This window comes from Anoplopoma fimbria, chromosome 12, assembly GCF_027596085.1.
Source record: "Anoplopoma fimbria isolate UVic2021 breed Golden Eagle Sablefish chromosome 12, Afim_UVic_2022, whole genome shotgun sequence".
Classification (NCBI taxonomy): Eukaryota; Metazoa; Chordata; class Actinopteri; order Perciformes; family Anoplopomatidae; genus Anoplopoma; species Anoplopoma fimbria.
The window spans coordinates 26506129-26529495 of NC_072460.1; positions in this window are offsets into that span (position 1 = coordinate 26506129).

A 23367-nucleotide genomic window follows, 5' to 3' on the forward strand; every position below is an offset into this window, starting at 1 on the left:
TGTGTGTGTGTGTGTGTGTGTGTGTGTGTGTGTTTCTGATGGAAGGAGACAGTTTGGCTTTGGAGGGGTTTATCTTCTGTACGGTGGTATTTAGAGAATCCTTAATGATCATATCAGGGTCCATTAAAGTGTATTATATAACGAACTGTTTATCTGTAAATATAAAGCAGATTAAACTCTGATTCTTTCTCTGGTGAACTCTCCTGTGTGTGTCCACGTACAGCGCTTTTCAGTGCAGCATTTCACCTCTAATCCAGTCGAGATGTGAGTGTGTGAATGTGAACGTTTAGTGACTCTGAGCTGTGACATCCGCATCGACTAAATGATGTCTCACCGAGTCACTGAGCTGCAAACTCTCTCTCAAACCGCCACTTTCACAGCTGTCACTAATTAACGTCGGTGACTCGATGGCAGGACAAAATGTCTGAAACATGGTTAAAGTGTCAACATCCCATACGGAGAAATAAAATCCAACAAGGAAGAGACGTCAACTGATGTTAAATGGACAAAATGAGTCAATCCTATGGGTAACATCTGTGAAAAGTGAATCCAAAGCTTCCTGTGTTAAAGCTGCATTCTCTCTCCTGTCCACCAGGGGGCGACTCCTCTGGTTGTATAGAAGTCTATGAGAAAATGACTCTACTTCTCTCTTGATTTATTCCCTCAGTAAACATTGTAAACATGAGTTTATGGTCTCAATCTCTAGTTTCAAGTCTTCTTCAATACAGCATGATGTTCATTTAGTAAATGATGCTCCATTTAGAGTCAAACAGACCATAAAGCAGGGGATGCTTTAGGGCGGGGCTACACACTGATTGACAGGTCGACACCAGAGACGTATACGGCGTCTCTACGTCACTCCTCCTCAGTCCATATATGGTCACTTCCTGTCACGTCTATGTTTTATAAAGTCTACGGTCCACAGAGTGAGACTCCCACTGCAGTGGACACCATGATGACCTCAACAACCACCACCTTCCTCCAGGCAGAGAGGGAGTTTGTACCGAGAGCGTTAGAGGAGAAACAGAAAAGAGAGAGACATAAAGAGAGATGGAGGTGGAGAAAGAGATGGACAGACATTTTGAAGAGAGAGAGAGAGAGAGAGAGAGAGAGATCTGGTTGAGAGAAAGTTTGTAAGACATCAGAGGAAAGTGAGTGAAGTAGAAACAGAGACGATGAATAGTGACGTGACCTCTCGCTGACCCGACATCCAGCCTCCTCTCCTCCTCCTCTTCTCCTCCTCTTCTCCTCCTCGAGCCTCTTGAGTTTATTCAGAATGGAGATTACATTTATTTTTGGGTTTTTATATTTCAAACAAACCAACAATTTAAATGGGTTTAATTTCTGGACATTTTATAGAGTCTGCAGATTAATCAATCATTTAAAACAATCATTAGCTGCAGACCAAGTTTTAATGTCGTCTATTCTGTTTTTAGAGCCTTTTTAACGTCTCACCAGGAGGTTTTCTTATATAACGGTTCGTATGATATCTTATGCAAAAGTTACTCCTCATTTTTAGTGCGTTTTCTTGCAAAGGTCAAGCAGCTCGTGACAATTTCAGCTTGTGATCTTTTCAAAATAAACTTCTTTCCTAACAGGAAACAACTAAGTTAGGTTCAGTTAAATATCTTGGTTTGGGTTAAAATAACTACGGGAGTTACGTCACAAATAAATCAACGTTTGCTTCTCGAACAGCGGCCTCCTGAAGGAAACACCAGTTTTCGTTTGTGCTGGAAAGTAACTAAGTACTGTACTAAAGTACAATGTTGAGGTACTTGTACTTGAGTATTTGCAAATATCATATTTTTACTCCACTACATCTTAGAGGTACATATTGTACTTTATACAACAATACATTGAATTGATGAATTCATTTGCATATTCCGATTGACTAAAGTAAATATAATCAACAAATTAATTATGGTTAAGATTTAAGCTTTGCTTCCATAACATGTTTTCTTTCAGACTAGAGGAAAGAAAAACATTTATTTTGTCTATTCACCAAAAGTTACTATTACATAACGCCTCATTTGCTTATTTAAAACATTGTGACTTTTCTCTGTTTTTTTAATTCTTCGTTCACTTTGGAGACGTGAGAGAAAAACAAAGTTTACTTCATGAACTCAAGGAGACACGTGGAGAGTAACTGATATACAGACGGTCACGTTGTGTCAAGTGTTCCTCTAATCTTTGTGCTCATTGTTTAATAATCAGAGTCCTTTCTGCTGCACATAATAGACAATCAGCCACTCTGAGTATTAATTAGATACAAAGCAAGTTCTAATAAAGAGTACGTGAGGACAAAGTTCAGATGAAGAAGAAATATTAAGATGAAGAAGAAGCATCATCCTTTGGTCCTTATTTCAGTCTTCTTTGTACATGAGGTATAAAAGTACTTTCACTAGTTTTCTGGCACCCGTTATTAAACTTTTATTGTGAATGTTACATCGACATTTACAAAGTCTATCTTATCTTAACTCATTCTGAATGTCACTTCCTAAAGCTCATAATGGAGGTTTGAACCAGGTGACAACCTCTTTGTCTGAAAAGTGAAGTCACTGCTTCCTGTGTTAAAGCTGCATTCTCTCTCCTGTCCACCAGGGGGCGACTCCTCTGGTTGTATAGAAGTCTATGAGAAAATGACTCTACTTCTCTCTTGATTTATTCCCTCAGTAAACATTGTAAACATGAGTTTATGGTCTCAATCTCTAGTTTCAAGTCTTCTTCAATACAGCATGATGTTCATTTAGTAAATGATGCTCCATTTAGAGTCAAACAGACCATAAAGCAGGGGATGCTTTAGGGCGGGGCTACACACTGATTGACAGGTCGACACCAGAGACGTATACGGCGTCTCTACGTCACTCCTCCTCAGTCCATATATGGTCACTTCCTGTTCACTGGTTGCAAAAAAACAAGATGGTTGCCGGTTTTCGAGGCTTCAAAACATCCACAAACCACTGAGAGACGTCACCATGACAACGTCCTCTTCTTATAAACAGTCTCTGGGTCTGAATGTAGATGAACTGGTAATTTATGAGCTTTTCTTTCTGGTTCATCTCCGTCTTCACCAGAACTTTCTGCATCACTGAACCGCCTCTCCGTGATGCTTGAGCTCCCTCTCTTAAGGCACGTACTGTACTCGGGGGTGAATAAAGTTATTGGATTGAATCAAATGAATTTCTTCTTTTGACACTCAAATAAACAGCAGTGAAAATAAGCGTGTTCGGGGATGTGTACATGTACACACAGTACACAGAGTTACTGCCAAACACTGAATATTTAACGCCTCGTTTTCACAATGAAAATCATGAATTGCATAAAAAAAAAGGCAAATCACGTGGTAACACACAAAATATCAACACCAAACACACACACACACACACACACACACACACACACACACACACACACACACACACACACACACACACACACACACGAACGCAGGAGGGGTAACGATGGCGAGTGTGTGAACAAAAAACAGAGACGAGAGGAAAAAGAATGACGGATCAAAGAAGAGAGAGAGAGAGAGAGAGGGAGAGAGAGAGAGACCCCTGAATGGATGCTGAAACTGGCTCTGCTCTCGACCAATCACAGCATCCGCCTCCCCTCCTCCTCGCATCCGGGCTCTGTGATTGGCCGACGGGAGCAGAGCTACAGAGAGACAGAGAGAGACACAGGAGGGTAAGAAAGAAGAAGAAACTGTTAGAAGAGGACGTCTCTGTTCTTCTCACCTCCATCTCTCTCTCTCTCTCTCTTTCAGTTTCTCAGTAGCATCTCTGCCTCTCTCGCCCTCCTCTCTCTCTCTCTCTCTCTCTCTCGCCCATTTTGCTTTCTGATTCCTGTGCAGAGAAAGAGAGAGAGAGTGAGAGAGGTTTAATGCGATGGACCTGCTGCTGCCCACCGACTGCTGTTACTGCTGCTGTTTACACCGCGGCATCATGGGAGCTGTAGTTCACTGGGCGGTGCAGGAGCACAGCTGATCGACCGGGGGGGATTGTGGGTTACCAGAGTTTGGAGGATGTGAGCTGGCGGACGAACGAGGATCATCACACTCTGTTCTATTCTCTCGCTCTCTTCTTTTTTGAGCCTTCCTCTCCTCCTCATCTTCCTCTCTCTTCACCCTTCATCCCTCCATTTTTCATCCCCCCCCCCTATTTCTCTCTCTCCTCCTAACTTGTGCCGGTGAAAAGGAGAAGTCAGAATGGGTTGTCGCCTCACTCGGACAAAGGTGAGTGACCTTCTGCAGGTGTGTTTGAGGGAGAGAGAGAGAGAGAGAGAGAGAGAGTGAGAGAGAGAGAGAGAGAGAGAGAGAGAGAGAGAGTGAGAGAGAGAGAGAGAGAGAGAGAGAGAGAGGGGGAGACAAAGGGGGAGAACAGAGGACAGATAATGAGATGTGATGGTTGCTGAGATGACCTGCTCTCTGTTAGATCACTGTAGACATGCATCACACACACACACACACACACACACACACACACACACACACACACACACACACACACACACACACACACACACACACACACACACACACACACACACACACACACACACACACACACACACACACACACACACACAATAGCCTTCAGTCATCAGAACGTCTCCCTAAAGAAAAGTACATTAACTGAAGTACTTGTACTTTAATTACATGTATTATCATTTGTTACAGATTATATTATTATAGAAGTAGTTAAAATCAGTAATTAGTACTGCTCAATATAAATACTTCAACAATAATAATCAAGTATACAGAAGATAAACACTGACAGCAGCCAATGAGAGTACTTGTACTTTTGGTACTTTAAAGAATCATAGTATTTAGTGTAATATATAAAATCCGTAAGTATTCTTTCTTTATCAAAGCCTCCTACATGTCTGACACACAGTAGAAGTTTCAGTTGGTTGCAATCTGCAGCGTCACCACTAGATGGTGCCAGATACGTCACACGAAACCTTTAAGTACATGTTGTTGCTGATACATTTGTACTTTTACTTCAGTGAAATCTTGAGAGCATGATTTTTACTTGTAGCTGAGTATTTTCATACTTTGGTACTTCTACTTTAACTTCAGTAAGTGGTTTTAGTTTTGTTTTAGAGCTATATGAGGTTTTCACAGTTGGAGGTTTTCACAGTTGGAGGTCAACCATCTTGCGAGGGTTTCACAAATCAAGGGTAATCTTCTAGAGACGGCATGGCTGTATACTTATCGTAAATACTACAATACCAATGAGTCTCAGCTGCAATTTCTACGTATAAAACCAGTATTCAAGATCTTTACTCAACTTTCTAACTATTTCGAAGAACCTTTATAGGTTTTGCATTAGACAGTTGGATCCAGATGGATGTGTTTTGGGATTTTGCAAAGTCGTCCAACAGAAATGTTCTTTTAGTGTTGGTTGTCTCTAAACTCCTATTGGTCCGTCTGAATTTTTGTCAGTCAAGGGTCCAAAAGTTGTAAAAGTATAATCAGTCTCAGTGTAGTCCTGATCCTCTATAGACCTCCATCAGTAACCAGACCATCAGAGAGAAGATCGTCTGTTTCTATAAAGTTATTCTTAAAGCTCGTCATCGGAGCCACCGGGTCGGATTCTGGAGAAACCAGATGAAATCATGAAGGTTCACCAGAAACTCCTTCAGACCAGACTCCAGCAGAGACCAGTCCACCGTGGACAGACCCAGATCCAGCAGAGACCAGTCCACCGTGGACAGACCCAGATCCAGCAGAGACCAGTCCACCGTGGACAGACCCAGATCCAGCAGAGACCAGTCCACCGTGGACAGACCCAAAACCGGCTTCACCGTAACCTTCGACCTGCAGTCGGAGCTCCAGAGAATGAGGAGGAGAGCTCAGCTCCCGGCAGCAGCAGCAGCGTCTCCTCCTCCTCCTCCTCTCTCAACACCGACACCACGCTGCTCCCGTATTGCTCCTCCCCCTGGAGGGAAGGGAGGCGCTGGAGAACTGCTGGAGAAGCCCCATTGCTGGACCTGCTGGAGGGAAGGGAGGCGCTGGAGAACCAGAACCAGGACTGAGTGGGGCAGACTGTCAGACCCTGCTGCAGTAACATGAGAGGTTTTCTAAAGGGAGTCTGGTGAAGGAACACTACCACTTCTGTCCACAGGGATCGCCAGAATCAACACTAAATGAAAGTTCCTAGCAGTAACTTTAAGTGACCCAATAATCAAACAAATTTATTTCAGATTTATTGGTGTTGTGTTGAAATATGAATACAGACAAACACACAGTTCCATTTTTTCACACATGAAAATTGTCTCTTGGACCCGTCTTATCGAACGCAGAGCTTAAAAACTGATATTGATCTTCTTATTTGATTTTACCGACCATATATATTTTTAATGACTTAAAGCAACAACAACCAGAGCATGACTTCCAGCAGTGACTAATCTGCAGCTTCCTCTCAGAAGCAGAGAACAACTTTGTGCTCTGTTGTTCTAATCAAACAGAACAAAAACACATTATGTAGAGTGCTCCGGCCTCGCTTCCACAAATCAGTCCTTCACTGGGACTTTTTCTTGGAAAGCGTTTGTTTGTTTCCTGTTCGTCTTGGTTACTGTTCACTCCTCTCTGCTCGTCAGAGCGCGAAGCCACATCTCAATAATTGATGTCTGTGGATTTTTGTTCCTCACGATGGTCAGCGGCGAGAGCTCGTATCTTAGCACTGGTTTCATTTGGAGCCACTTTTTTCTGGCCGAACGCCGCGATGATCAGAAGGCTGGACTGGCTTCGGTTCGACGCACTCTTTAGACACGCCGAGCTGAACAAATCCTCAACAAAGACAGCAGGACGGACGTCTTCTGGCACACGTTTGTCTCCGAACGCCGGAACACACGATTATCCGGCTACGCATGTCAGAGGAGGTTTTTATCCTGCATGCTTTGATGCTGTGGTGCAAACAAACACCTGATCAGATGACTTCCTGTAGCACACACACACACACACACACACACACACACACACACACACACACACACACACACACACACACACACACACACACACACACACACACACACACACACACACACACACACACACACACATTCAGGACTTGTGACGGACCCACACAGGACAGAGAGATCATAAGTGGATCTGATGGCTGCTGAGGTGACGCCATCTGTGAGATGAAGGAAGACAAGCGTCGCATAAACACACAACACAAGCTCTGAGATACAGTCACTGTACATATCAGTCCACATATATAACACATCGCTTTGTATAGAGACGAGAGAGGAGGATAAACAGACACACACACTTTAACCACTGATTCAATGTGCAAAAGAGTAAAGACACCCGGACAAACTAGCTCGCTAACTATCCATAAAACAAACGACCCACTCGTACCGCTAACTTCTTCAACTGATGAGCCAACAATATGTGCTTCTCATTCAAACAGCAAACAGCAAAAAAAAAGAACAACGGCGGATGTTATTGACTAGAGTCTGAAGAGGAAAAAGTAAAAAACAATATGCTAAACACAGCCCAAAACCCGTCCTACTGCGCTGTGATTGGCTAGTTCTGGCTAATAGCACTCTGCTGTGATTGGCATATTATCTGGTGATAGCAATGTTCTTTCCTACTCTGTAACAAGAGCGTAGACTGTTTATAAAAGATGACAAAGAGTCTTTTGTTGTGGTTATAAAATTTCACTCATTTAGCAGCTGGCTAATTAGCTAGCTAGCTTGCTTGTTCCACCATGCTTTCATGCAACACTGGTTACAGAAAATAAGTCAAATAAATAAATAAACTTTCAGGCGCAAAGCCCAAAAGGAAAACTTCTCCTGTGAGCAAAGTTAGCTGAACAGATACCAGCCAATCACAGCAAAGGAGGGCGGGGCTAGGCAGAACACTCTGGGGTAAGAAAAATAAGTTGAACCTTGCAGAAGATTTGAATTGACCTTTAGTCCGTCTCTCAATATGTCCTACTTCCTGTCTGTGGCTCGCAGTTCCTAAATTCTTTAAAAACCCCTCAAATGAAGTTTCATTATCCTACTTTGAATGTCAGCAAACTAAAGAGAGACCTAAAGGGTTTTGTCTCTGAGAGGCTCAACGAGGATCTTCCATCACGGCAGCTGAAGCTGAATGTAAATGTTTGAGCTGGAGCATCACGCTCGGTTTGTTTGTCTGTGATGTGAGGCCAGAACAATGAGGCAGCAGAGCAGGATGATGTTTTATGTGATTAAATAGAGACAGTTTGACATAAAGGCTGGTAGTGCAGTTACATTAAAACTTTACATCCTCATAGAGCTGCTTAAAAACTTGGATTGACTAAAATAGTGGCAACATATTTTCAGGTTGTGATGAATTATTCTGCTTTTCTGTGAACCAATGAATCATTGTGCCCATCATGCATGAGACGTAAAGACTCCAAAGTTATTATAAACCTGAACAGAATGCAGCATGTACTCGTTTAAATAATACCCCAAAAGTAAAGAAAACCAATTCTCATAATCAGACCTTTATGCCAAAAGTCATGCATCACAGTCTGTAACAATGACAACTTAAATAATAAGACTAATTAAATAGTCACATTATCGTTCTGAGACAATGAAAGCAAAGTTAGAAGCATCAGAATCAGGCAACCATTCCCATTTTTAATCATCTGTGCAGAATCAGAACATTTCAGCGTGAAAGACTGACACTCTGTTTGTAGATAAATGTGACTCACTCTCCACTTCACTCAAATCACTCTCTCACAATCTATTTTCTCCTGAATGCTGAATGCTGCTGAATGTAGCAGCCTCTGTAGTCACGGATAGAATACGAGTTCAAATAAAGGTCTTTGGCTTGTAGATAATCTAACATCGGACTCAGGTGTTTGTCTAATAAGCAAATATGTCCAAACCGTTTTTCTTTAAACTCAGGTACAAGCTTAATTTAAAAAGGTTTTATTAAAGTTACTACAAAGGAACTTTAATTATGTGTTGGTTTTGGCGGTCCCTGTGGACAGAAGTGGTATTGTTTCTGAGTCCCTTCAGAAAACCTCTCATTTTACTGCAGCAGGGTCTGACAGTCCTTCATGTTTCGTTCATGTTTAAAAGCATGTATTTGATTGGCCATCGCAGCGCCTTGCTGGTTGCAGCAAAAGTGGAGCCAGGTTTAACTTTTCACTGGGTTGGGGTTAAACACAGCCTGTGGTACACGGTACACACCATCCGTCATTCCCAGGCTTCCTGTTCATCCTCTTTGTAAGCAGCGGTGCGATGCATTTGGTAGCGCAGACATTTCAAAAGACATCACGTTGGTCACGTTGGTCACTCTTTATTTGCATAAAGTTGATGTCTAGTCTACTTTATGCAAATCAGCTGCAGTCCAGAGCGACTCGACGCCTCTGAAAACTCCAGAAAAACTGATCATTCAGCAACTTCATAGTTTTCCTCTCACTTCAAATATTTTCAATAACACTTTTTCTGTGAACTACTTCTGTAACATAAGAGAACGTTTCCAGAAGAGTGGAAATGTTTTCGGTTGGAAATCTAGAAAGCGACACGACCCATCGTTAGGTGTGTGTACAGGTGGTAGAGGGTCGTGTAGCGTAAAACTGTAACCACGATGTTTCACCTAACCCTGACCATAACCAAACCTCAACCACAGTTTAATTACCAATAACCCCAAACTTCCCCTAAACCTGAACACACCAACAATCACAGATAGTCTCATGTAACATCTGAACAACTTGATTTCACAGAAATACGTGAAATGACCTTGACCTGCTAACAGTGCAGGGCGCAGTAAACAGCGCAGTAGCCGACTTTCAATCCGGCGTCCGGTGTTCATGTCCCAAAGTGTTGTGAAGTTACGTTTGTGACTTTTTTGTCCTCAACCTAAGTGTTTTTTTTGCCTAAATACAAAATACTCCGTATTTTTAAACCATGATGTATTTCCTCGACTTAACCATAAATTGTTTCCGTGGTGACGACACTTGAATTTACGTTCCATCACCACGTAATGCGCTTTTAAAAGGTCGTGGTCATTTTCACGTATTTCTGAGAACATGTTGATCTCAAACACGACGTCCAATTTTAACATTCTTGTCCTTCATCGCAGTCAGCTGACGTGATGAGTTTGACACTATTTATGAATGTTGAGAAAAAAGTATTTCTTGTAGGTGTGAGCTTTAATATTTACTTTACATTATTCATTGTACATTATTAACTAAAACTCTTTTGTTTGATTTGATTGGAGTTGTTTTTATTATCTAAATCGCAGTGACTGAAAATGAAATATTCTGATTCGGTTTTGTGAAGCCGCTGCAGCCGACACTTTCATTTGAATTCTGCACGCTGAATGTGATTTTGTGCTGAGAACACAGAGGAGTGTCTCATTTTGCAGAGTTTTGCACTTTGAGTGAAAATTGAGTCAAAAGCTTTCGTGAAAAAAAAAAACTGTGAGAGAACGAGAGAGAGAGAGAGAGAGAGAGAGAGAGAGAGAGAGAGATATCAGTCTGAGTTAATGTCAAAGTGCAGCGGAGCGCAACACACATCTCCAGGGTTCATCACTCTCACTCTCTGATTTTTATGTCTGTGTGTGTGTGTGTGTGTGTTTTTGTGTGTGTGTGTGTGTGTGTGTTTTTGTGTGTGTGCGTGTAAGTGCACGTATGACTTTGTGTGAAGCAGGTTTCCACATACATGAACTGGTGTGTTTATATACACGTGCACATCTCTCTGTATGTGTGAGTGTTTTCTGTGTATATATCTGTTTGGCGGCCTCGGGTTGTGTGTGTGTGTGTTTGCATGTCTGTGTGTGTGTGTGTGTTAGTGCACGTATGACTTTGTGTTAAGCAGGTTTCCACGTGTATGAACTGGCGTGTTTATGTACACGTGCATCTTTCTGTATCTTTGTGTGTTAATGTCTGTTAGCGGTCTCGGTTTTTGTGTGTGTGTGTGTGTGTGTGTGTGTGTGTGTGTGTGTGTGTGTGTGTGTGTGTGTTTGTGTGTGTGAGTGTAAGTGCATGTATGACTTTGAGTAAAGCAGGTTTTCCACATGTATGAACTGGTGTGTTTGTATTCACGTGCACATCTCTCTGTATCTTTGTGTGTGTTTTCTGTGTTTGTGTAATGTCTATTGTGTGTGTGTGTGTGTGTGTGTGTGTGTGTGTGTGTGTGTGTGTGCCCCGGGCCGTGCACTCAGAGTGTACAGACTCCGGTGCTGGTCCCGGGGTTTACAGTGGTCCGCTCTGGGTCCTGACCTACATCGTGCTGTGAGGACCGAGTGTCTTTAGCGGCGCTGCGTCTTCACTTCCACACGTGACGTTAGGACACAGAGCGGCGCTATCATGGCTCCGTGGTCACTTCCACTCAGCGGCCGTGATGACAGAGCGTCCTTCAGGCCCAGAGCTGTCCTTTTCTGTCTCCAGATGACAGAATGGTGACACACTCACATTTTTACACTTGGGAACCTCTCTGGTTTTTTTTTATCGCTGAGCTCTTTAATATAAACGTAGCTCAGAGTTTTAGAGATGGTCCACAAAGAGCCATGCAGTTATTAAAAAATGAGATTTTATCGTTATATTTAATCATCAGGGGAAAAACGTCACCAGTTGATGCTTACAATGAGACAATACATTTTTTTGTATTACAAGTTTAGTAAAAAGGTATCTTTAAATATACAAATTAACAGTAATCTGAATTTTGAATGAAGCCAGGTTCAAAATGATTGTTTCATTTTGTTGACATATAAGAGTGAAAGTTTTTTTGTATCATCCCATAAAAAAAACCCCAGTTTTCTCCATGTTTTTAATAATAAAATGTTAAATGAACAAACCCCTCTGTAAAAATCTTCAGAATATAGAGAGGAATGAAACTGGAGAAAAACCTAATTTAGAGAAAACAGCCTTTACAGTTATGTTTTTTTTAATTACATATCTATTTGTAAATCAGAATATTCTGCCATAAAAAAATCTATTTTCTCCATGTTTTTAGTAATAAATGTATAAATCAGGCTATGAATGATATATGAACAAACCCTTGTTGCAAACCTGTTGCTTTATTAAAACAGTTTTTCAGTCAAAAGTTTAATTTAAATTGCTTGTCACCCTTGACTTCTTCGAGCAATTTAATTTAATTTAATTGTTTTATTTTATATAACATACAAATTCTCTTATAGTAACACAAATTATAAATTGGCACAAAATGAACATTTTCAAGTACAAACACGTCAAACATGTACTTCAGTACATAACTTCTGTAAAAGTATTTATTTTTATTTTCAATGATGGTGTCTTGACCAAAATTATGTTTAAAGTTTAAAGTTTCACACTGTAAAAATTTGATTTGGTTGGACCTATTCGACTGAGCAATCTATAGTAAGTTAGTGAGTAAGTAAAGTAAATCCTATTTTAAAACGCTGCACATGAGTCATGGAGGGTCAAAGGTTCTGAAGGATTTCCACAAATTAACATCTTCATCCAGAACGAGAGGAAATAATCCCTGATTTTAGCTGCTGTTTAACTGTTTAACAGAAACCTGCAGAGTGTTCCTTCCTGATCTCCAACTTATACTAAATGGCTCCATCTTTTTATCTTTTTATATAAAGAGAGTGTGAATCATATGCCACGTTATATAACACAATTGTAGTCAGGCATCCCAAAAGAAGTTAGAAACCAAAGCACTGACTGACCTTCTATTGGAGGCTAAACACCCACTTTTCCACTCTGCATGGTTTCCGCCTTTATCCTTCATCAATACTGCAGATAATACTTGAATGTTAGGATAATATCTAAGTATCTCACATCTTTGAACCAACCTGCTACTGACCTTTTCTTAAAAGCTAAATCTTTGAGAATACATAAAATGAAATCCTCATCTACATAGATAGATAGGTATCTTTATTTTCGTGTCATGCACTAAACGTTCCCAACCCTCATGGGTTTACAAGACACCAACAATACAGCTGCAGTGGACCCACATCTACAAATGGAGCCAAATTGCAGAAGTATTTAAAAATAAACTACTACTGTGCTGCATGTGTATACGTGTATATTGAATGTGTTTTCAATGTTATAGTGTTGATATGTAGTGTTCCCTCAGCAGGCCAAGACTCATGAACCTTCTCACCACCGACAGCGGGAGGAGGTGCACTATGTGGACGAGTACGGCCAGCCAATCGCTATGCAGGTGGAGGCGAGAAGAGGGCGTGGTCACCGGAGGCGGCGGTCTCATTGTGCGGTGGACTGCAACGTCCCGACAGAGAGACACTGGGAGGCCCTGAGAGCCATGGGACTGATGGAGGGAGAGGGAGGCCAGGGAGACGGCTACAGTGCCGGGTGGGTGTACTGTACTGGAGGCTCCATGAGGGTGGGTGGGTTAAGAGTTTTAGGTTCATTGTGGACTAAGACTGCAAGATGGGATTTTTACGTGAGGTATCATGTGTCTTTGAGTAAATACATTCAAATAAAGAAAGCAATATGCCACTTCTAAAAATAATTGTATGAGACTAAGATATCATATTAATTGGAGACCTAAAAACGGGGTTTAGGACTGGAGTAAACAGCTAAGGACTGTGGTAGTGGGTTTTGGGTAAATGCTTGCAACATGGGTAACTGTTTGGTTTGAGTAAAATATATGCACTTGGTAAGGCATTAAATGGGTTAACATTTGGGAGAGGCACAACAGAGTGAAAATGTGGTTAAATTGGACTGAAAGGTTGAGAGCAGAATAATAGATTGGGAATGAATTTGATTCTAGGACTGGGGCATATTTCTTTAGAAATGAGTTATATGATCAGAATTAGAGAGAGTAGTTGGGACAGGGTAAGAATTGTGAACTGGTTAAAGGTCCGTAACTGGCGGAAATGGAAGGAGTAGGCAAATAGGTAGTAGTTTGGACATAAAGTGAAACTTTGGGAATGGGATAATGGGTGATCACTGTGAGTAAGACGTTTGGATGATGTAAACAAATGGTATCAGTGTAAGTAGATAAGGTAGACAGAGTGAAAATTATTGATAGGTTCTAAACAAGGTAAAGTTTTAGAGAGGGGAAAAATATTGGTATCAGGAAATTAATCTTAATATGTGGTAAAAAAAGACAAAAAAAACAAACACTGGGACTGGGTCGATATTTGGAAATTAGGTCAAATTTGGGGACGAGGTTTAAAGACTTCTATCTTGGTTAATACCCAGAAATTAGGTGAATAATTGGTAATTTGATGAACAAAGGTTTGGACTGGAAAAAAACGTAAATTGTTGGGAGTGGAGAACAACATTGGAAATTGTGTAAAACTTTGGGACAGTGTTCCAAGTTTGGGATTAGGGTAAAAGATTGTAGTTGGGGTAATTGGTTACCAGTTGGGTCAAAAGTTGGACAAGGGAACAATTTTGGAAATGGGAGGAAAGTTTGGAACTAGAGTAAAAGTTCTGGAGTGGTTAAAGAATTTAGGACCAGTTTGTAAAATGTAAAAACAGAGAAGATCTTTGGGAAGAATTTTGGAATGGGTGAAAAAGGCTAGGACTACCGTAAAGGTTTGGGAATGGTCTCAAATAAAGGGACAACATTTTTGTACTTGAGGGTTCAGTTTGCAAGGTCAGCATGACTGAGTCTCTTGGCGCTCTCATAAATATTCACGAGAGGAAGGTTGTTCTGCTGAGACAGCTGTCAATGCAACACTGCATGCTATTATTATACATGTGGATGAAGACTTATGAATATTCATAGATGAATTTACATATCATGGAACGTGCCATTTCCATTAATGCACATGTGAACAATAAATAGACCTACAGACTCTCTTCCTTTTAAATTCTCTTTGACGTCACTTACTTGTAAAACATGACATGACCTGATCGCTTCCTCTTCACAGGCCTTACTACGGTCACATGACCATGTCACCTGACCTGTACTCCACCAATAGCCACATGATGATGTCGCCCGATGTCTATCCACCCAATGGCTACCTGTCCAGATCATCCAATGACCAGCATCCGGGTAACAACTACCTGCCCAGCGTCTCCTACAGCTTAGATCACCTGGACAGACTGGACTACCAGGTGATTTATTCTATTCTATTCTGAATTTATGTTTGTGGGTGACTATTATAATTATTCTTATATCGATCTTTCTATTCCAGGGTCCAGAAATGTTGCCCTACCAGCCCAACTCAGAGAGCTGTCTGATTGGCTGCTACAACACAGAAGAGATGGAGTCAAAGAATTTCCCCGGACAGGTAGCTCATTTTATACATTTACATTACTATTGTTTCAGTAATTCCTTTTTTTTTTCTTTCTCTCTTATGCAGCCTTTCTAACAATGTTGTTATTTACATTGTTTTAAAAATCTTATCCTGATAAATAAAGCATGAATTTGTGCAACTTTTGTACTTTATGACTTCAATTAGAATTCTCTCTTACTTCCTCTTCAGTCCGACTATCGGCCTCCTTGGCGGTCCGATCGTTTCCTTGGATACCTCCCCCTCAGTGAGCTCGACAGCGGGTTGGGATGTGGCCCTGACAGCCCACACCACCGGATGGCGCTCTCTGAGGCCGAGACGGACGCCATGTCTTCGCTGCCAGGTCACACCCCTTCCTCCCAAGGCTCCTCCTCTTCCTCCGAGTCCCTGATCTCCTCCGAACCCAGCGACTCCGGGTTCCACAGCGTCAGCACCGGGGAGCACAGACGACTGCACAAGATTCACGGCAGCCACGCCCACCGACAGACTCACCATCTCCGCTCGGGCCACTCCCCCCGAGAGCAGAGAGGACGCTGGGATTTGGAATCCATCCCCGAGACGACTCAGATGACTCACTCTGGGGCACCACAGGCGTCCCGGTGCACTGTGGGTAACAGCACGACCACGACGGTTCACTTCCACCGAGCCGAGAGGAGTCCCACCTTACCTCGCCACTGCTCGCCGCCTTCCCCTTCCATGGGTTAGTAAACCTCTTCAAATCATTCTCTTTAACTATCAAACTAATGCCATATTCTAAAAATTCTGAAGACAAAAAATCAGATAGATGTGATTATTTATCCAAGACAATCCAGTAAATGGATCTGGACATTAGTGGTTAGAATTTTAGGAGTCTTTGAGCAAAAGAAATGTGTGAATATTTTGTGTCCATACATGACGAATATATGAGTTTCAGGGATACACTTCATAGGTCACAGCTAGCGATCACACTGGATCCAAAAAGTGAGATGCAGCTACGATCTCAACCACACTGAGGTGTTTCTTTTGCAGCCAGAGATGTCTTGCTGTTACTAGGCAAACATTTTAGCAACAGCGACATTCAAGCAATCAAAAACAACTAAACTTACCTGAAGTGCATCACTTATGTTTCCTTAAGCAGTCTGTTGTTTGAAATATCTCCATCTGGTCAGCAACGAGAGCAACTTGACTTTACTCTTTTCTTGTGGATGTCTGAGTTCTGCAGGCTTGTACTTAGAGATTATTTGATTAGACCATACAGAAAAAGCTAAGGAGAGGTAGTTTGAGGTAGTGATGTAGGAGCTCCCCTCAAAAACGTGAGGTGATTAGATATATTACAAGCTTAGTAATCAACACATCTTACCAAACCATGCTGATGCACTCATGGTGACAATGTAACTTCAGGATATGAAGGAACATGGTCATTATTAAGCTGTGTTAACACCAAACAACCAAGCAACCCCGCCTCTCTCTGGAGTGATGCAAAGAAACCCAGATGATCCCGCGGTCAAACCAGAGCGAGTAAAGCAATGCTGAAAATTTGCTCAGCATTTGGTTTGATCACAGCTTTATACTTCAACAAGCACCAATGAGAGGTTGGAAGAAAAATTTAGGTGAGTTGACAAACTGAACGCCATGATATGGTGATATGGAATTCATCTTTAGGATGAACATAGTATTTTTTGGAGTGAGAACATAACAACAAATCCCCTTAACCTTGGGCTGTTGTGTGAATTATCAATGACTTCGTGGTCTTGTTTAACACCAAGGAGCTACAGCTCCCTAGTTGAGACACTCCCGGTTTGTGAGGAAACTGTTAGGGCCAAAGGTGGTCCAACATGACATGGTTTTTCAGTGTTTTCAGTGTGTTTCAGGGAGTTCTTGCTATCATGGCTAAATGGAGGTTTATGTAGAGAGATGTCATCTAACACTTGATTACTTATTTCTGTTATGCAGGTTGTCATACCGAGCCCTGCCAGCGGAGGGCGCTGTGGTTGGAGCAGCAGCAGGGAGGAGGCAGGATGATGGAGGCTCCAGGGCGGAGTCGAACATTTACAGATCTGAGTGAAGGGCATCGTCCCCGCAGGGCCAGTCACCCCAACATGGCCGACCCAAACACTCTCCAGGACAGCCAACCAGGAAAAGCCAGCAACACGCTGGGGCCGAGGAGCAGGGCCAGTTATCCCAGTAACTGTCAACCCACCAGTCACCTCAGCATAGACAGAACCAGTCTGACCAACCACCAGAATGCACTGAGAAACAGCCAGGTAGTCAGCCGGAGCAGAGAGGAGGACGCCCTCTCTAAGAGTCCCGGATCTGGTTCCAGTGGAGCGTCGGACTGGCGTGGCTTTCAGACTCTGGGGAATCGCCCCCGCATCCCTAAAGGTTCCTCGGTTCCTTGTTACAGCACACTGGGAGCCCCGCAACACAACCCCCACTCTCCACCATCGCCACGCTCCAGACTGTCCAATCAGAAGTCGGTCAGGAACCAGCTGCTCAGAGCCCGAGCTTACCGATTGGCCAGGGAACGCAGCGAGGTCACGACGGATGAGGAGGTGCGAGGAGGAGGGGAGCGAGACGGTGAGGAGGACGGGGAGGACGGCCCGTGGGCGGGGCGGTACTGGAACCGGGCCGAGAGGAGGCGACACATGGCGTTGTCGCGGCAACACAGGGAGAGAAGAGGAGGAGGTGGAGGGGAGGAGCTGGCCGGAGGACTTCAGGGGTCGATGTCGTCTCAGACGGTTCTGGAGCTGAGCCACATGAAGCAGAACCGACTGAGGAACAGCAAGCTGCTCGACGATTGGACAACTGTGGAGGAGCTGCTGACTCACGGGACACGAGTGGAGAGCGACAGTCAGCTTTGTCCCAGCCCTCTGCTATCGGTTACTACTGTCTGAGTGGGACAAAACCTCTGACACACAGTCCTACCGTTGGTTACTAATGATTGGTCCAACACAGATTCATAAAAGGTTGGCTCAGTGAGAAGTATAAACATCCACGATTAATGTGAAATGGAATCTATCAATTACATACAAATACACATCATTTTGAGCCGTGTACATCGTTGAACACACTCAATCAACAAGGTCACTTAACAACACAACTCAATAACAACTGTAGTGACTCTTGGATCTCGTCAAAGGAAGCGTTTGCACAAAGAGATGGTTGCAGCATTTCACAGTGTTGACGGTTTTCTTGCCACAGAAGTTAGTGTCACAAAACAAGGCTTATTTGCTCAGAGGTTTAGGAGTTCGCTAGCACACTTGCTTGCTAGTTAGCTGTAATTACTAAATGTAATCAGGCAGACTTATTGAGATCTAGATCTCTTTTACAAGAGAGTCCAGCTGTGTGTTCCAGTACACATATTTCCATATTATTTAGAGTGCCAGAAAAATATATCGTATGTCCCAATGGAGAGGGGAAGTCCCTCCCCTTCCAGTGACCCCTATTGGATCTTATTTTTAGAAAAACGATATGTAGAGTAGTCAACGGTGAAAAACAAATAACTTTTTGATCCCGTTTGAATTTTGCCATGAATTTCACGTGTTTGTCACTTTGAAAGATAAGTTTGCACGTCGAGAAAGTCTATCGTAAAACTGTTGAAGACTGTAAATTCGTAATCAAAAAAGACGACACGCCCAAATATACGCTAGTGACGTCTCTCTCTGAAGCTACGATGTCTGTGTGTTTCGTACGAGAATGTTCTCACACCAACAACGGCTCTGTCTTGTTCCTACTCTTCCCCGCTGATAATGTAAGATAACGTTACATTTTAGCATTGATGTTGTTGCTAGCTAGCTAGCTAGAAAGATAACGGCCGTGTTGGTGACGTAGTGCGAGACCACAGATATAGCTCACTGGACGGTTTCACACTAAATAATACTACGACAACCTGCGACTTTCTTGACTTTCTTGCAAAATGATCTGTTGAATTGAAAAACATCATATGTGTAAATTCATAGCACAATTCAAACAAGTTAAAAAGAGCTTTGTCTCTCGCCGCTGACTACTGTACATATTCTTTTCTGAAATAAAATCCATCGGGGAAAAATCAGAAAGGCAGTTACTTCAACTCTCTATACATAGTACGTAAAATGCGGTATGCCAAAAATACCATGATGTCCTACTACATCTGGTCACATTTAGCAGTATGCGAGCTAGCATGCTTTTCTAGCTATTCTGACACACAATCCTCAGCAGATATATGAGCAAGAAAGTCAAAGTTCAAGGTGCAGTGTTATTGGGAAGTAGTATCTCCCAATCCAAAGCTGTCTGCATACAACAGCACGCACTTTGTAAAGCCGAGTACAGAAACCCCCAGAAATAAGACAACCAAAAGCATCCAAGAAACAACAAACCATTTATGAGCTTGTTTACTAGAAACAGCTGCTGACATTCATTTACGTATATATATGGGCAGGTTGGTGAGAGCCTGAGGGAATCAACCTTGTAGTCAATTTGCAGCTTGAGAACCAAAACTTTGAGCTAAAAGACGTTAAAATGTCCATAGAGATGCAGAGTTGGTGTTAATCTTCATTGGGTTTGACAATACTAGTGTTTAGTGTCCTCTTCAAATTGCAATGTTAAAATAAAAATATAATAATGGACATTAGTTAATGATGAAATTAATGTAAAAATGCAATTAAATTGGACACTCACGCTCCCAATCTAAGGGAATCTGGATCACAATCATGTTATTTATTGTTTCATAGGAAGTTTGGACAAATGGTTCAAGAATTATAAGAACAACGTGGCGAAAACTACAACTGGGGCTGAGGCAGAAAAATCACCAACAAGTCAACGACAGAAAGGGTTGAAATCAGCAGAAATGTGGGGCGATCTTACCAACTCTGGAGTTTAAACCAACAGTATGACAAAAACCTTCAATCTGATCGCTTGCAAAGGAAAATCTGCAGGTTTGTACAAGTAACAGTTCACTAAAGATCTGCATGAGCTTCACACTGCAGCCGTTAACAGACTCACTGGAAGTGCTGGTCAGACTCTTCACACACCAGACTGCCAATGACTGGTCTGAAATATCACACGATTGGTCGCATTGCCTTGTGGGAAAAAGTGTCTCCATCTCCCTTTTTCTGGTTTTACTGCCTTTGTTTCCGTCTCTGTGCCATGAAATGTCAAGGTCGACTCTCTGAAATGACAAAACTGTTGGTAGGCCGTTGTCGCTGAAAAGCTTGTCATGCCGGCACCTTTTTGATCAAACGGCCTCTAAATCCTCTAAGACGCAGTTTCACCACGATGTTGTCCTTTAGTCAGCACTTTCACCGGTTTCTCCTGGGTGGTTTACAATTTCAATCTCACACAGATTTTGAGAGTAAATAAATAGAGAGGGCTCCATGCAGTTATTTCGAAAGACTTCTATTTGGTTCCAAGCATTGTGCTAGATTAAGTGATTATAACTGCCTGAAGAGGATTTTCTAAACCTGTTTAGCATGTTATGAATCAGAAATCACTATAAACTATCTTCAAAGGAATAATTTAACAATCGTTTGAGAATATTCTATTTTCTGTACATTAAATAGACCGTTTACAGCCAACATCATGATGACGTCACAGTGGTAGCTGGAAGCAAAACAAAGTAAAGAATAAACTATTAGACAGATGAAGAGAAAGGTTGCTCATAGGCTAAACTATTAGAGAGATGAAGAGATGGCCCTCTGTTGGGCTTATTTGTTTAACCACTGTAGCAAGAAAGCATGGTAAATTAAAAAAGCTTTGTAGCGGACAGCTTGCTACTTAGCTAGCTTGCTAATTCCGCCACAAAATTGAATGCAATGCTGGTTACAGAAAATGAGCGCAGCAGCTGGCTGGTGGCTACTTGGTTTAAAAGATTAGCTAACTGGCCAGCTTTGGAGATGGACAAGATAGCGAACTAGTAAGCCATCCTCTCCTCCCGGCAAAGTAGTCAGCATAGGGGTCAGCTAATATGGTCCTGTTGGTTAATGTTCACTTTCTCATGTAACTCTCATGGTCCCGGATTTTGAACCGCTGTACAGTTTGAGAAAAAAGTCAACAAAACTTGCTAGCCAGCGTTCAGAGAATAATTCTGCTTCCACCTCGGCTTCTCCATTAAAAATATGTCATCATGTTTACTCAAAGAAAAGGGGTCTGTATGAAGCTCCACCCAAGAGATGGTTAGCTTAGCATAACGGCTGGAAACAGCTAGCCTGGCTAAAGCAGATCAAATTCGTCCATCAGGTAATCCAAGTAAAACTTTTTACACATTTTGATTAACTAACAAGATAAATCGTGTTGATTATTGAGCTTTAAAAGGAGCTGGTGGGCCGATATTATTTACCTTTTTTTATTTACCCTGTTTACAAGCATCATGCTAAGCTAAACTAGGCTAACCACCTGCTGGCGGCAGCTTCTTATTTCAAGCTTGGAAGACAGTTTCCATTATAATCTTTCAGCGTACTGTAATTTAAATTGTATAAGAAAAAAGATAAGACAAAATGTTGAACTATTCCTTTAAGATATTTATAGACATTTGGGAATACTGAGTACACGGAACGTGAAAGACACTCAGCACATATCACTTGATTTAGTATTTAGTTTCTTATTTCCAAACTATCACATCAGATTATTTTAAATCACCTGAGAGCTCCGTCGTTACTGTTAGTGGGATTACAGCGGTGACAAATGTCAATATCTCTGTCACATACATGCTATAAACCAATATGGGGGGGGGCGGATTAATCTGTGAATCGCTAATCAGGGTTAAATGTTATGATGTAATATTGTGTTAAACTATGAAACTGTTCAATGCAATTTTGTTAAATATAAAGAAAATGTCCATTTATTTTCATATTCTGTCGAGGTTCAGAGGAAAAGTAAATCCTGAACACGGTTTTCATGTCACGAAGTTGGACTCGTCAAATGAATATATTTAAGGGTTTCTTTTTCTAAAGCGTGTGTGTGTGTGTGTGTGTGTGTGTGTGTGGTCATGCCAGAGAGACAACATGAAGTTTGATACTAACTTGTTAGGAGTGTTTAGCCAAAGATGTTGTGTAACTTTGGTTTGTGGACAATCTAGAAGAACTATCACTGTATGACGTAAAGTTATATTTTATAACCATATTAGTTTTTTATATACTTTATCCTTTATTTTGCCTTCAGTAGATAACTTCTGCTTTTCACTCAACATCCTGCTATGCTAATGTGCGTAGACGTTTGTGTACAATCAACTGTTAGCATAAGCAAGCTTTACTATTGCAGTCTAAACCTAAAGCATGCTAACTCCCGATTAGCATTTCAATGATTGCCTACAGTGTCATAAGTGCTAAAGTCTTTGTGCTGTATTTTTTCACAGAATGGGCTTTTATTTTGACAAACATACCCGACAGGAAGAGATGCTCTAAAATCATTTATAATCCTGATTTGTTGAATTAAACAAGTGGAAGTTGGAAGTGGTAGTTCTGCTGATTACAGTGTATGTTTATTGAATTGACTAAGCTACTTCTAACTGTGGATCCGAGGTCGAATCAAAGTCATTAAAAAGGGAAATAATTCTATGTTCTGATCCATAAACATTTCTTGAGGCGTTACCAAGTGTTTTTGTTTATTTTTACATGAAGAATTTAGGGATATGTTGTCTTTATCATTCTGTTTGAGAGTCCGAAGAAAAGATGGATATCAGTCTCATGACTGTGTGTACAGAGCTGGTTAGCCTAGCTTAGCATAAAGACTGGAAACGGGTGGAAACAGCTAGCCTGGCTCTGTCAAACGCACAATAATACACCAACACATCTAAAGCTCACTGATTAACCTCTTTAGACATTATGGTTAGTAGATATTACGGCCTGAGAAACAGACTTTGAGCTTCACGACGGCTCTTCAACAACCTCTTAAATTTATAGAATATAAACAAACACATTTGAATACTAAAAACAAATGCTTTTAAATGAAATCATGATTTCTCATCTTCTCAGCCCTGAAATGTAGAAAACACAGAGAGAGTCTGCAGCCTGTGAGGACGAGACGCTCTGCTGAGTTCAAACATTCAGAGTCAGAGGACAGCTGGGTCTGAAAGCCTCCACTAATGCAGCCTTTTGGGGGTTTCAAAGCATGATGGGAAAACAGACTCACATGATGCCTCCATGTTCAGGGTCTCAGTCCCACGACGAGACCCACAACGAGACAAGGTCAGCTGAGACGCTCCGGTTTCACAAAGAGATGAGGATGAG